The 13,337-nt window shown below is 29.6% G+C and overlaps 1 long non-coding RNA gene across 1 annotated transcript; it reads right to left on the bottom strand.

Moving 5' to 3' along the window:
• Nucleotides 1-3,756: 3,756 nt before the first annotated feature.
• On the bottom strand, nucleotides 3,757-6,065 carry LOC130814051 (uncharacterized). Its single transcript, XR_009042288.1, has 2 exons — nucleotides 5,516-6,065; nucleotides 3,757-4,126 (listed from the first exon to the last, which is right to left on the bottom strand). It is a non-coding gene; the product is annotated as an uncharacterized LOC130814051 (long non-coding RNA).
• Nucleotides 6,066-13,337: the final 7,272 nt, after the last annotated feature.

The following is a 13,337-nucleotide window of genomic DNA, read 5'->3' as shown; positions in this document are numbered from 1 at the left end:
GCCTCAACTAAAGCCTACTTCAATATATCAAAGGTTTGTTGAGCTTGATTATGCCACATGAATGCTCCCTTTTTGAGTAAATCAGTAAGTGGTTTCCCCTTTTCAGCAAATTTCCTCATGAACTTCCTATAATATCCTGCTAACCCAAGGAAGCTTCTCAATTCTTTGATTGACTTTGGAACTGGCCAATTAAGCACAACCTCTATCTTCTTGGGACCTGTCTCCACACCCTTGCCTAAGATAAAATGACCTAGGTACTCAATCTTATTGACAACAAACATACACTTATTCGCCTTAGCATACATTTTGTTTTGCTTCCTCATAATAAAGACTAATTTGAGATGAAGACAATGATCTGTCAATGATTTGTTGTAGATCAATATATCATCAAAGAAAATCAGCACAACTTCCTCAACAAAGGCCTGAAGACCTGATTCATCCAATTCCGAAAGGATGCTGGTGCATTAGTCAAGCCAAATGGCAATGATTATGTTTAGTTGGAGTTTGATTGAATATAATGCTAAGTATGGGGCTGTAGAACAGCTTTATCTTGTCAAGGAAATTATTAAGTAGGGTGCTGATTGCTTTTTCAAAACCTCTATTCCGCCAGTTGATGATATTATTAGGCTTGTGCACAGATGAAATTATGTCGATTCTGCAATTTCATATGCCTTCAAATTTGTCCTTGTATTTCCTGATTGTTTAAGATTCTTGAATTTTAATCGTTTGTGCGTGACAATATTGTTAAGGGCTAAAAGTTACATTATTTTTACTTCTCTTACGTACGATTTTACTATGTTCATTAAATAATATATAATATTTAGTATATATTTAATTTATGAGTTGATATCTACATTTATATAAATTTATTAACATTTTGTAGGATTTGTAATTAAAAATAAAGTTGGACGAAATGAGAAAATTGGAGCCGAACGAGGAAAAAACGTAATTTGCGAAGTACATGATAGTTCAGTTTTAATATGGGCATATCTCACTCATACGGACTCCAAATTAGGCGTTTTTTGAGGCTACGGACATCTACTCAAAAAGATCTACAACTTTTATGTTTTGTACAAAGCCTGATTCAGCTCATAACTATGGGAAACTATCAACAATAATTACAAGACAACTCAACTAGATAAGTGCTATTAAATGTCAAGAAGCAAATTTCTACTAAAATTCTCTTGCTAGGTGGTGAAAGCTTGCCCTATTTCTATGGTTCATGTGTTAAATTCTCCACCACAATATTTTACAACTTGGATGATTAAAGAAGAAGAAGTTTAACTAAAATTGACTTGTATTTTTTTGTCTTTTACTTATTCCCACCTCTATAAATAGAGGCCTTACCATCCAACAAAAATATAGGGTTATATTCTCATTTCATTTAAGTTAAGTAGAGAGAAAGGAGATTGAAAAACATATTTTTAAGTCTCTTCTTTTGTATTACAAAATTATTTACTTAATGAATTTTTCTTATTCTCTTTTATTTTGTCATGGTTAACTTGGAGTAAATTATTTTGTAGTAACAAATATTAATGTCTTGGCAAATTATTTTTATGAGATTTGAAATGGGTCTTTAATTTATGCAACTTTGTTATTGAGTATTTATGTAAATTAGTTTTTATTTCTAAGTTTATATAAGATTAATTTTGTTGGGTACACTTAATTATTCTTGTATAAGTTAATGTTTTAAAAGGGTTGATAGAGGATTTACGAGGGTACTATAAATCCTACAGCTGTCTATTCATATAAAAGTTGTAATTAATCAATGATTAAAAATAATCTTGCCAATCACTAAAATACATGTTGCTACTAGTTTCTCTTATTGATTTACACTCTTATTTACTTTGCATATCTTATTTTCTTGTATTAAGCTTATTTTATTTTTAAGTTTTTAGTAGTGTTATCACAACTCATTTCCCCCCATATTTTTTTTACTTTCTATATTTTCTATAAAAATAAATAGATTAGAAGTATCTTTAAAATTAGTAATCACAATCTTTATGGATCGACCCCTATATGCCACTTACTATATTTAGCAAGTTATAATAAGATAAAATACAATTTAAAATTTGTACGCATACGACAGCGTCTTACAAATTGTGACATGTTGGGGTTGGTGATACTTCTGGTTCAAGTACTTATTTAGAATTCATATAAGTTGTGTAGTGTTAATCCTAATACTGTTAGTTGTTATAATAAACACCATGGTGCACTTAAATGTAGTATTAAAATCACTCATAACATATTATAGGAATGTCAAATGTCTACATTTTGAGACATTTGCCATTCGAAATTTTTTTGATTCGATATCAATTTTTGATATTGGTTTACCTGACAAATATAGTTGATTAACATGTCCTTTTTAAACTCTTAAAAATTAATTAAACCGAGTAACTTACCATTTTTAAAATCATATCATAACATATAACATATACTAAAAAGAATGTCAAATGTCAAATGTCTTCATTCTAAGACACTTGTCATTTGGATTTTTTTATTAGATATCAATTTTTGATTTTGGGCTTACGTGGCAAATAAAGTAAATTTAAATGGATGCTTAAATCATCATATCATAACATATACTAAAAAGAATATAAAAATGCCAAATGTCTTCATTCTAAGGCACTTGCCATTTGGAATTTTTTGATTGGATATCAATTTTTAATATTGGCTTATAAAGTTGATTAACATGTCCTTTTTAACCTCTTAAAATTTAAGTAAATCGATTAACTTACCATTTTTGAAATCATATCATAATCATAACACGTACTAAAAAGAATGTAAAAGTGCAAATGTCTTCATTCTAAGACACTTGCAATCTGAAATTTTTTGATTAGATATCAATTTTCAATATTGGCTTACGTGGCAAATAAAGTGCCGCGGAGATCGACTATTTAAACAAAATAAAGAACACTTATCAACTTAGGTCTAATATGATTAATGGTGAGATTATAAGCTTTAAATTTAGTTCTATTAGATTTAAGTTTAGCAGCGTTATTTAAGTATTTTTTTGCGTTTTATGAATAATTCCATTATAATTGCAGAGCAAAGTTAGAAAACAACAAAGAGAACAAGATCAACCAAAAAAGATTTTATGCGTAGTCGACGTATAAAGGTAAAGGTAAAGGACACTCTTAGTATACCACACAAGGCAAGGTTCGAATAGAGGGTTTTCTTTTCCTGAAAGAAATCATTAAATCAATTATATTGAACTTACAAGATAATTTTATTCCTCATGTTTAAGATTATCTACAAATTATTTAAGTTTATTGCGTAAATAAACAATGTGATATCACCATATCTTAACAATTATTATTATAAATCTTTGAAAATTATATATTTATATAAATATCTTTAGCACTAAAAACTTCGTGCATTTCACATGACTTTATACTATTCTAGAACTAAAAGAAAGGTAAAACAAGTTTTTAACAATATTGTCAAAGTGTTAACCAAAAAAAATTGGAATCGGCTGCTTGAATCATAAATAAGTCCATTTGTTGGTCTACATAAATTCTCCTTTTCTATTCCTTCCAATTATCTACTATCTCAACATGTAAACCTAGGTTTTTAGTTCATTATCATAAGATGCAAGTTGTGACTGAGTTTTACGGAGTTTGATGTGAAATCGATGGTTCAAGCCCTCAGTAGCAGAGTTTGATGTGAAGTCGATGAATATTGAAATGTGAGAACTCAACAGAAGTGAAATAGATGAATATTGAAATATGAGAAATGTACTGAACTATAGTGAAGTGATCTCAATAAAAGGTTTTAGTACCTTATTATTTGTACTGTACAATGCACTAAAAAGATGCACATTTCAAAGGAAGGAGAGAGGTTTATATATATAACATACATTGAGGATAGGCTTGTGCATTATGCATTATTTTAGAAATCATAAATCCAATAAAGGAGAAAAAATATATTGAAAAAGTATAAAATAAAGTGTAACCTAATCAGCTGCACGAAATGTATTCTGCTTGGATGATATCATGTGTGAAGGATGCTTTACTATCCATTGAGCCGTAAACTTGGTCTAGAAATGAAATTTCATTAGACTTTAGATACAAGATTTTCTTTTCATCAATCCATTCAGTAGAGATGGGTTCCTTTCCAACAATTCCTGGTAATTCAAATATAATAAAACTAACAAGACAATTACATTCTAGAACCTCAATATATATCAATGTAATCATATTGCATAAAATAGAAGTATCACTACACTTGAGCAACCAAAAAGAAAACATAACAACCATATATTAACTCAAAACTAAAGGTATATCTTCTATATCAATGGCAAACTTTTAGGGTAAATTTTTGGCGAACATTGAACTGTATAGTATATATTTATGCACGGATTAGCTAGAAGTAACGAAGGAATAAGCCTCCATAAAAAATGACTACATTTACGAATTGGATAAAATCATTAAATCGTAGAAAATAATGTCATAAATATATAAATAAAATATATGAAACACATTTTAAATATATTTTAGAGTTTTACCATAATAATTATGAGAAAAGCAACCGAAGACGGATTGAACGATTTTCGGCAAGATGAATGATGGATTTCATAGGATTGTAGGGTCATGGACACACTTACTCAATTCCACAGGAACAACATCACTATGAGTATTCAGAATAATTGAAGACAATCTCAGGTTTTTTCCAAGACATTTAAGAACAATAAAATGTTTACTTTTGACAAATTCAATTGTCTTTGATTCAATAGGCGATTGTCATTAAAGTGTTGATTATAATCGTGTGAGTCAGAAATCTTCAATGCTAAACATTTCCCTAAAGCAAAGAGAATAGCCAAAAAAAATATCATCTACTTGTTGGCTTCGTTTTATATCAGTATAACATAAAGCTTTCACAATGAATCCTTGTATTCCTTGAAACTCTAACAGTACAATTTTGAATTGGCATAAACAAACTCATTTGTAGTTCTACCCAATAATTACGTATCAAAATCATGATAAATAAACTAAATTCCTTACAAAATCAAGATCCATCTTTAATTATAAATTTACTTGATTTTAAACGACAATTAATGCTTAAAATCAAATGATAGGATAATTACTTACTAGCTATAAATTATAGATGTGATTTTAAATATGAATTTACTTGATTTTTACCAACAAATAATCAAATCAGAGAGTAATTTACATACTAATTCAAAAATTAGTCAGTTGATTTAGATGACCAGTACTGTTGGCGGCAACAATGTATTGACAATGAGCAACCTTAGATTAATTAAGAATACAGATTTGGAATACAAATTGAAACAAAATTAATGAGATTAACGATGCAAATTTGTTTCAAACAATACTAATAGTAACTAAAATTTAATTAAAAAACAACTCTAATGAAAATAGCTTTCTCTACGCAGAAACCCTAAAGTGAAATTGAAGCAAAATTAAAGCACAGAATTCTACTCGACGGGAATAGGAATGGGAAGGAGTATAAACTCGAAATCGTAATACCCGATTAAAGTGCTCATATTTCATACCTCAAAATCTCAAATCTGAGAATCAAAAAGTATAAGAAACGCATCTCTACAACTCTTGGCTTCCACCTCCAATCTTCCAAGAAACCATATGAGAAACAGGAGGCATGAAAAGATTGACAGGAGGCGTGAAAAAATTGATAATAAATTTACTTACCAAATTAACAAATTGCTCGGTTACATTCGATGGGAATTTGACGGCACTTGACGGCAAGGCTGAGAGCCACCAAAGATGATCAAAGATAGGAGGCGAGAATGGCAGTTTTGCTTTCATTTCTGAATAAAGAGTAATCATTTTAGTTAATTTACTTACCAAACCTGCAAAGATGTTGGATGATACTCTAGCTATACTTTGGTACAGCTAACCATTGTAACAAAAATAGTTTACATATTAATTTTAAAATAGTTTATGAATTATAGTCTTTAAGTTCAGGACTTTAATGATTATAAGATGGTGGATTTTAGATCTATAATGGATCAAATTTATGAAATTCAACGCATCTATTCTAACTTAAAACATCATCAAATAAAAATGGATGAAGTAATTATTGTGTCAAGTATCATGTACAAACTACCACACTCATGGAGAGATGTTAAGAAAAAATTTAGACATATGGAAGAAGTAATGAATCTTAATCAATTTTTGTACTCATCTCCAAATTCAAGTAACTATCCGAGCACAAGAAAATAGGAGGAACTAGAATTCCACTACATCTTCAATTAACATGGCAGCGAAAAGTCATATCCATTAAGGTGCAAAGCGGAAGAAAAACAATAGTAATCGTTCCTACAAGGAAAAGTGTAACACCCCTGAACTTCCGTCGGTGTTACAAAAAATCCACAAAGGACACAAACCCTGACAAAGAGGGTTGTTGGAATGTGGTAAGATGGGCACCGAAAGAAATATCGCTTCATATAAAAGTACATGAAGAAAAATAAAGGTCTTGGGTCTACAAGCAATGACCTACTCATGAAAGGCAATTAACAAAGTGATTTAAATTTTGATATTGATTTAAATCAAAATAATTCTTTTGTGAATGTTTTGCAAGATGATGATTCATGATGGATGTATTCTGGGGCCTCAAGGCATGTATGCTAGACTAAATATTAGTTCAAGACCATAAACAAGGTTGTGGATGGAGAATCACTCAACACGGGGAATAATTCTTCAATCAAAATCCATAAAAAAGGACAAGTAGAACTAATGTTTACATTTATGTATATGTGTATTATGCACTCGAGATCAATAGAAATCTTGTATCTGGGCCTTCCTTGAATCATTTAGGTTATAAGCTTGTGTTTTAAGCGGATAGGTGCATTATATCAAGAAGTGGTGTGTTTGTTGGTCGAATGTAACACCCCACTAATTTCGCATAAAAAAATAATAAATAAAATAATTAATTTTTAAAATAATAATAATAATAATAATAATAATAATAATAATAATAATAATAATAATAATAATAATAATAATAATAAATATTCAATAATAATACAAGGGTGGTTTAAGTTGCTTTGCGTTGCACGACATTTTGATATCACGTTTTGAAAGGGTGACATTGTAAACATTTAAATAAATAATTAAAAGAATAAAAAATTTACTTACCAAATTAGTATGGCCGGTTATGGGGTTTTATGGGGGGAATTATGTTCATTTATTTGGCAAATTTAATTGCCTTAATTAAGGGTGTTTATCCTTAAAATCCTATCCAATCTACCATGGAGTGAAAATGAAAAAAAAAAAAAAAAAAAAAAAAACTATCACAACCTTAATTCCTTTCATTTGAGCCATCCACAAGGAAGAAGGAGGGAGAATTATTTCTCTTGTTTGTCCATGGAGTTTTCTTGTGGTCATTTATGCATAATTATCTTAGATTTCACTTGTATGTGATTAATGTTTTTGGGTTATGTTGGATACTATGGAATAAGATCACATAAGGAATTAGACCCCTAAATAATGAATTATTAGAAATGGAAACTCCTTTTAAGGAGAAATTGGTTTGGGATACCCAATAGGTTTGTGGAAATGATACTTTTAATAAGGAGAATTGGAAATTGGTACCCAATAGGGTAATTTGGTCTCCATTGGCGGGGCCCTAATAAGGGCCACCATGGGGGTGGGGGTATGCATACTTTTAACCTTGACGACCCGTTAAGATATCGAGCAACGTCTTGGTCGGTAGGTTCCTTGGGATTAGTTCTCCCTTGTGTATTCTACCAAACAGATTATTAAAACAAGAGATTGGATAATTGGAGATGAGTCATAGGACTCAATGGATTAAAAAGAGAATATCAAAATTATATTAGAGCCTTCGTATGCTAGGTGGATTGTGATATAAATTGATGTGTGTTTATTATGCATTTTGATTATTGCCTCTGACGTGTACTGTGTTCTGAGCACCTGCGATGATGTTGTCTATGACGACTAGCAGATTGCTTGCAAGCTGAGACTTCGGGAGTGAGGATTCTACCTTAGCATCTGAGACCTCGCTTATTCACTTTTGTAGGTATCGAACGTTAAAAACCTTATTTTTTCTTAAAGACTATATTATTGCTTTACTTTTCTTTTAAAGGCCTAAGGGGGTTCTTGAGTCGTACGAGAATTAAGTTTGGATTTTCTCTTATTTTCCACTACTGTAGTTTGTTGACTACCGATGTCTCTACCATCAGAACGTAATCTGTTCAAGGTGGAACAAATCCTTGGACTTTTGTGTTTAAACTTTCGTGAATGGTTCGGATATCACTTGGAGACTACGATTTTATGTAGACTTTCCTAGTTGACTTTATCCGGGCAATTACATCGAACTTATCTTGTAAGTAATTTGTTCAACTTATCTTTAAAACATTTATATGTAAACCATGTTATGAATGCAAATATGATTGTCAATTCCAGTTTATCGCATAATAGATTATATCATGTTAATTACGTAAAAATGTTTCAGATGCCTAAGCAAGAGATTATTCCTTCCTTTGATATGCTTCATGAGAAATGTCACACATGCATGTAACATAAAATTACGAGAACATATTTTAAAAGTGTAGAAAGAAACACAAAATTACTTGAATTAATTCATAGTGATTTATGTGATTTTGACTCTACTCCTTCTTTAGAAAATATGAAATACATGACAACTTTTTTAGATGATTATTCTAAATTTTATTATGTTTATCTTTTGCATTCTGATGAAGCATTAGACAAGTTTAAAATCTATAAAAATGAATTAGAATTAAAACTTGAATTGCATGTTAAAAGACTAAGAATGGATAAGTAGGAGAATACTATGACGATCAAAGTTATTTCTAATCTAATGGTATTATTCATGAAACCACCACTGGATATGCACAACAATCAAATGGTGTAGCAGAAAGGAAGAATAGAACTCTTCAAGAGATGATCACCTCCATGTTATCCTACTCAGGTTTGAGTAAAGGATTTTGGGGTGAAGCGATATTGACTGCAGGTCACAATTTAAAAAGGGTTTCCACAAAAGCTAATAACACACCTCTTTATAAGTATTGTACAAAAAAAAAAACAAATCTAACATATATAAGAATTTGGGGTTGTAAGGCAATAGTTAGATTGTCTGGTAACAAAAGAAGTAACATTGGAGAAAGAGGCCTAGAGCAGATATTTGTAGGTTATGTAGAATTTAGCAAAACCTATAAGTGATTATTGAGGAGGAGGAAAATACTCCCAATTTACATAGGTAAGGGTGCACACAGTCCGATTTGGTCTAGTTTGAGACTAACATTTGTCTAAACCAAAAATTTTGGTCTAAAAATTTCTAGACCGGATCGAACAGGACCAAACCGGTCTACAATGATCTGGTCTGGTCTATGTTTGTTATTTTTATTTTTTTTTCAAATTAATATATGTGTTTGCGGTATAAGAATTTGTAATTAGTTGATAACATCAACATCATTCAAGTTTATATTCTATATAAAAATAACTATATCCCAAAAAATCTAGGTAGCAACCTATTCTTTTAAAAAAATTATGATTTTTGGTCATAGTACAATTTGGGGTCTGGTCTGAAAAAATAGAAATCGGGACAAGACCTCAAACCATAATGTTTTTGAAAAAAAACCATACTAGACCATTTAGACTGTAGTCCAGACCAAATATTAAAATTTCGGTTTGGTCTGGTTTGGTTTTCGATTTATACTGAACTTTGTTTAGTCCTATACATAGGTGCAAAAGACAAAGAAAGAAAAAATCTTTTGGACCCGATTTTGTATTTAATTGAAGGTACAAGAGATAATCTTTGCTCTAGTGTTTCATATCTATATGGAGTATAAGGGGATTCGTTAACCTATAGTGAAGCAATGGCTTCACAAGATTCGAATTTTTAAGAAGAAGCCATAAATGATGAGATGAATTCTATCATGGGAAATAACACATGGGTCTTACAGGATCTACATATGGGATGTAAGCCTATTAGTTGCAAATGAATAATTCGAAAGAAAATGAATGTTGATGGAACAATTCAAAAATTTAAAAAGTCTAGTTAGTGGCTCAAGGCTTTCAGCAAAAACAAGGTGTTGATCACTTTGACACATATGCGCCGTTAGCAAGGATACTCATAATTAGGTTATTAATGGCAATAGCCACATCATTTAATCTAGTGATTCATCAAATGGACGTGAAAACGTCATCTTTGTATAAAGATCTAGAAGAAGAAATTTACATGAAACAACCCCATGGGTTTATCATGAAAGGACATAGGAAAAGGTGTGCAAATTAGTTAAGTCTTTGTATGAACTAAAACAAGCACCAAAACAGTGACATGAAAAATTTGATGAAACTGTCTTTGTATGGACTAAAACAAGCATTGGATAGTTATACAGAGAGTATTAAAGTACTTGAAGGGAACTATATAAACCATGGTATATGTTATAGTGGAGAACCTCTAGTACTAGGGGGTACTTGGGCGCTAGATGGATAACAAATATGGAAGATACCTCTTCCACTAGTGGTTGGGTATTTATTTATGGAGGAGGTGTCATATCATGGTCTTCTAAAAAACAAACATGTATCTCGGATTCCATTTATAACTTCAGAGTTTATTGCCTTAGCATTAGCAAGTAAGGAAGAAAAATGGCTTCGAAATCTCATGTTTGAGATTCCATTATTACCTAAGCCAATTCAGGTGACATTTCATTGCGATAGCAATTCGACTTTGGTAAGAGATTATAGTCAAGTTTACAATGGTAAGTCAAGACATATCTCACTAAGGCGTGACCTATTGAAAAGACTTATCAAGAAAACAATCATAACCTTTAATTATGTTAATAAAAAGTTTAATTTGACGGATAACTTTACGAAAGTTTGCCATTGAATTTCATTGATTATGCTTCAAGAGGAATTGAGTTATGTCTAATTAACACCATTGAGGAAAACCCGATCTAACGCTTGGTTAACGCTGGATCTTATGATCCAATGTGGTTGAATCCCTTATCTTATGTTGGTAAGTAACTAAGTAATTAGATCTAAAGAGTTACTTAGGACTTGTGATGTAATAAGATAGTCGTCAATAAAAAATTCTCTAGTTCTAAAGTGGAAGAGCTCCATTGTAGGTTTGGGATCACAAGGACACAAAAGTTTATATATAAAAGAACCTATTTATGTAAGTTTGAACATAACCACTTCAAGAAGTCAAGATGAGCATATAGACTTCTATGAACTTAAGAATAGATACAGGACACATGCTTTAAAGTGTCGAATTGAAAGAATAAGAGATATGATCTTGTATGTACTTCTCTCTAGGTGGATAAATATGTTTCTTTGATTCAATCCAAACGAACTGTAACAGGCTCAAATTTCTTAATCTTAATCTTCCGATTAAAATTTTTTTTCGAATTCCTAATCCTTTGGTTATCTAATTCAAATCACCTTTAATTCCTAAACCTTATTCCGATTTTGTAATTTCTTCCAAATATTAAACTTAATATATATATATATATATATATATATATATATATATATATATATATATATATATATATATATATATATATATATATAAATAAATATAAATATATATATATATATATATATATATATACATATATATACATATATATATATATATATATATATATATATATATATATATATATATATATATATATATATGTATATATATATATATACATATATATATATATATATATATATATATATATATATATATATATATATATTCTTAAATTTCTTTATAAGCACTAAAATATTATTTTATTATTTTATACTACGAAAAGTAAAATTTTAATATTATATTTACGGTTTTATTAAAATGTTACGTTTCAATTTCGTGTTCTTAAACTAACTTTACTACTTATCATTTTAACCTTACAACTTTGATTTAATTATTTTATACCTAAAAATTAACTATATTAACTTTAAGTATAGTTTTAACCAAAATTTTCTAAGTAAACTATCATATTTTCATAATCAAACCTTAATCATACTTTCTCATTAATCTAAAACATTTCACTAGTATAAACTAGAACAAAAATTTGATGAACCAAAATCCTTTCTACATCAATCCATAATGTTCATCACTTACACAAGCTATCACCATTTCCTTACACAAGTTAACCTTCTTCTACACTCCAAATTCTTACACATCCACCTTCACACTCCAACTCTTACACATTCACTTACACACTCTAAATCACTTACACAAGTTAACCTTCTTTTTCATACAATCGTATGAACTACAAAGTTGCCCAAAACCCATTATAAATATCCCTCCTTAGCCATGAGATCACTTGCACCCCCATCATCGAATCTTTCTACCATTCTTTCTTATATCTTCCCTTTATTAACATCTTACTAACTTTATACCCTTTTTATTAGTTGAAGAATCAAATGAAGATGGAGCTTGATCTTATCACTTCTTAAGCCAATAATCATCAACTTTCGAAAAGTCAAGTATTATCTTTTGGAGCTTGGATATCATTTTCTTTTGGGTAATTGAAGATCTACTTCTTTGAAGCTTGGAGCCTTGAAGACTTTCTCTTTTGGAGCTTATTTCTTTAAGTTTTTATTTTCCTATTATTATTCTCTTACTTGGTTTAGCACCACCTTTGGAGGAAAATGGTACACATTTTCTTAACTCTCTCATTATGTGATATTTATTTATAGTTACTCGATAATATAAAAGCATGATCAACATGATTTTATTTTAATCATTTAAACTTTACATGGTAATATTAAAGTCATATCCAATTTAGTGATATTTTCGTCAAAACAATAATACTTTTGGGACACTCGAAAAAAAAAGTCATATATATGGAAATTTTTGATTAATATGATAATATAGATATATATGAATTTTACTAGTTAAATAAACTTATGTCTTTAAAATGATTCCATATCATCTTGGTGTTTTCATAAATTTTTTTTTATTTTGGACTCAAGTAATTATAAAGAATTATTAATCGGTTTATTGATAAAATAGTCAAACAAATTTGTTAAAATGCTTAGCGTTGTTTTTCTTGAAAACTCATTTCATTTTGATTTTGGACTCTTAATAACTTGTCGGAGTATGTTTTTTATAGTTATGATAGATCCGTTTTACTATTTTACTGGATATTTGATAAAATACGTTATTAAGTACTTTGAAATATTACCCTTGACTTTTATGATTATTTATGATATAATAATGACTTAGTTTAGCCTCAGAAATCTTAGTATAGATACGAAAATTTGTTATTAAATTAATATTAATTTATTTGATACTAGTAATTTGTTTCTATTAAAAGGGTAGAAATGTCAAAATTTTGACTAGTGGAAGTTTGACTTATAAAAATGTAAACT

Source organism: Amaranthus tricolor, chromosome 5 (genome assembly GCF_026212465.1).
Source record: "Amaranthus tricolor cultivar Red isolate AtriRed21 chromosome 5, ASM2621246v1, whole genome shotgun sequence".
Taxonomy (NCBI): Eukaryota; Viridiplantae; Streptophyta; class Magnoliopsida; order Caryophyllales; family Amaranthaceae; genus Amaranthus; species Amaranthus tricolor.
This window is presented reverse-complemented; position numbering and strand designations above follow the sequence as displayed.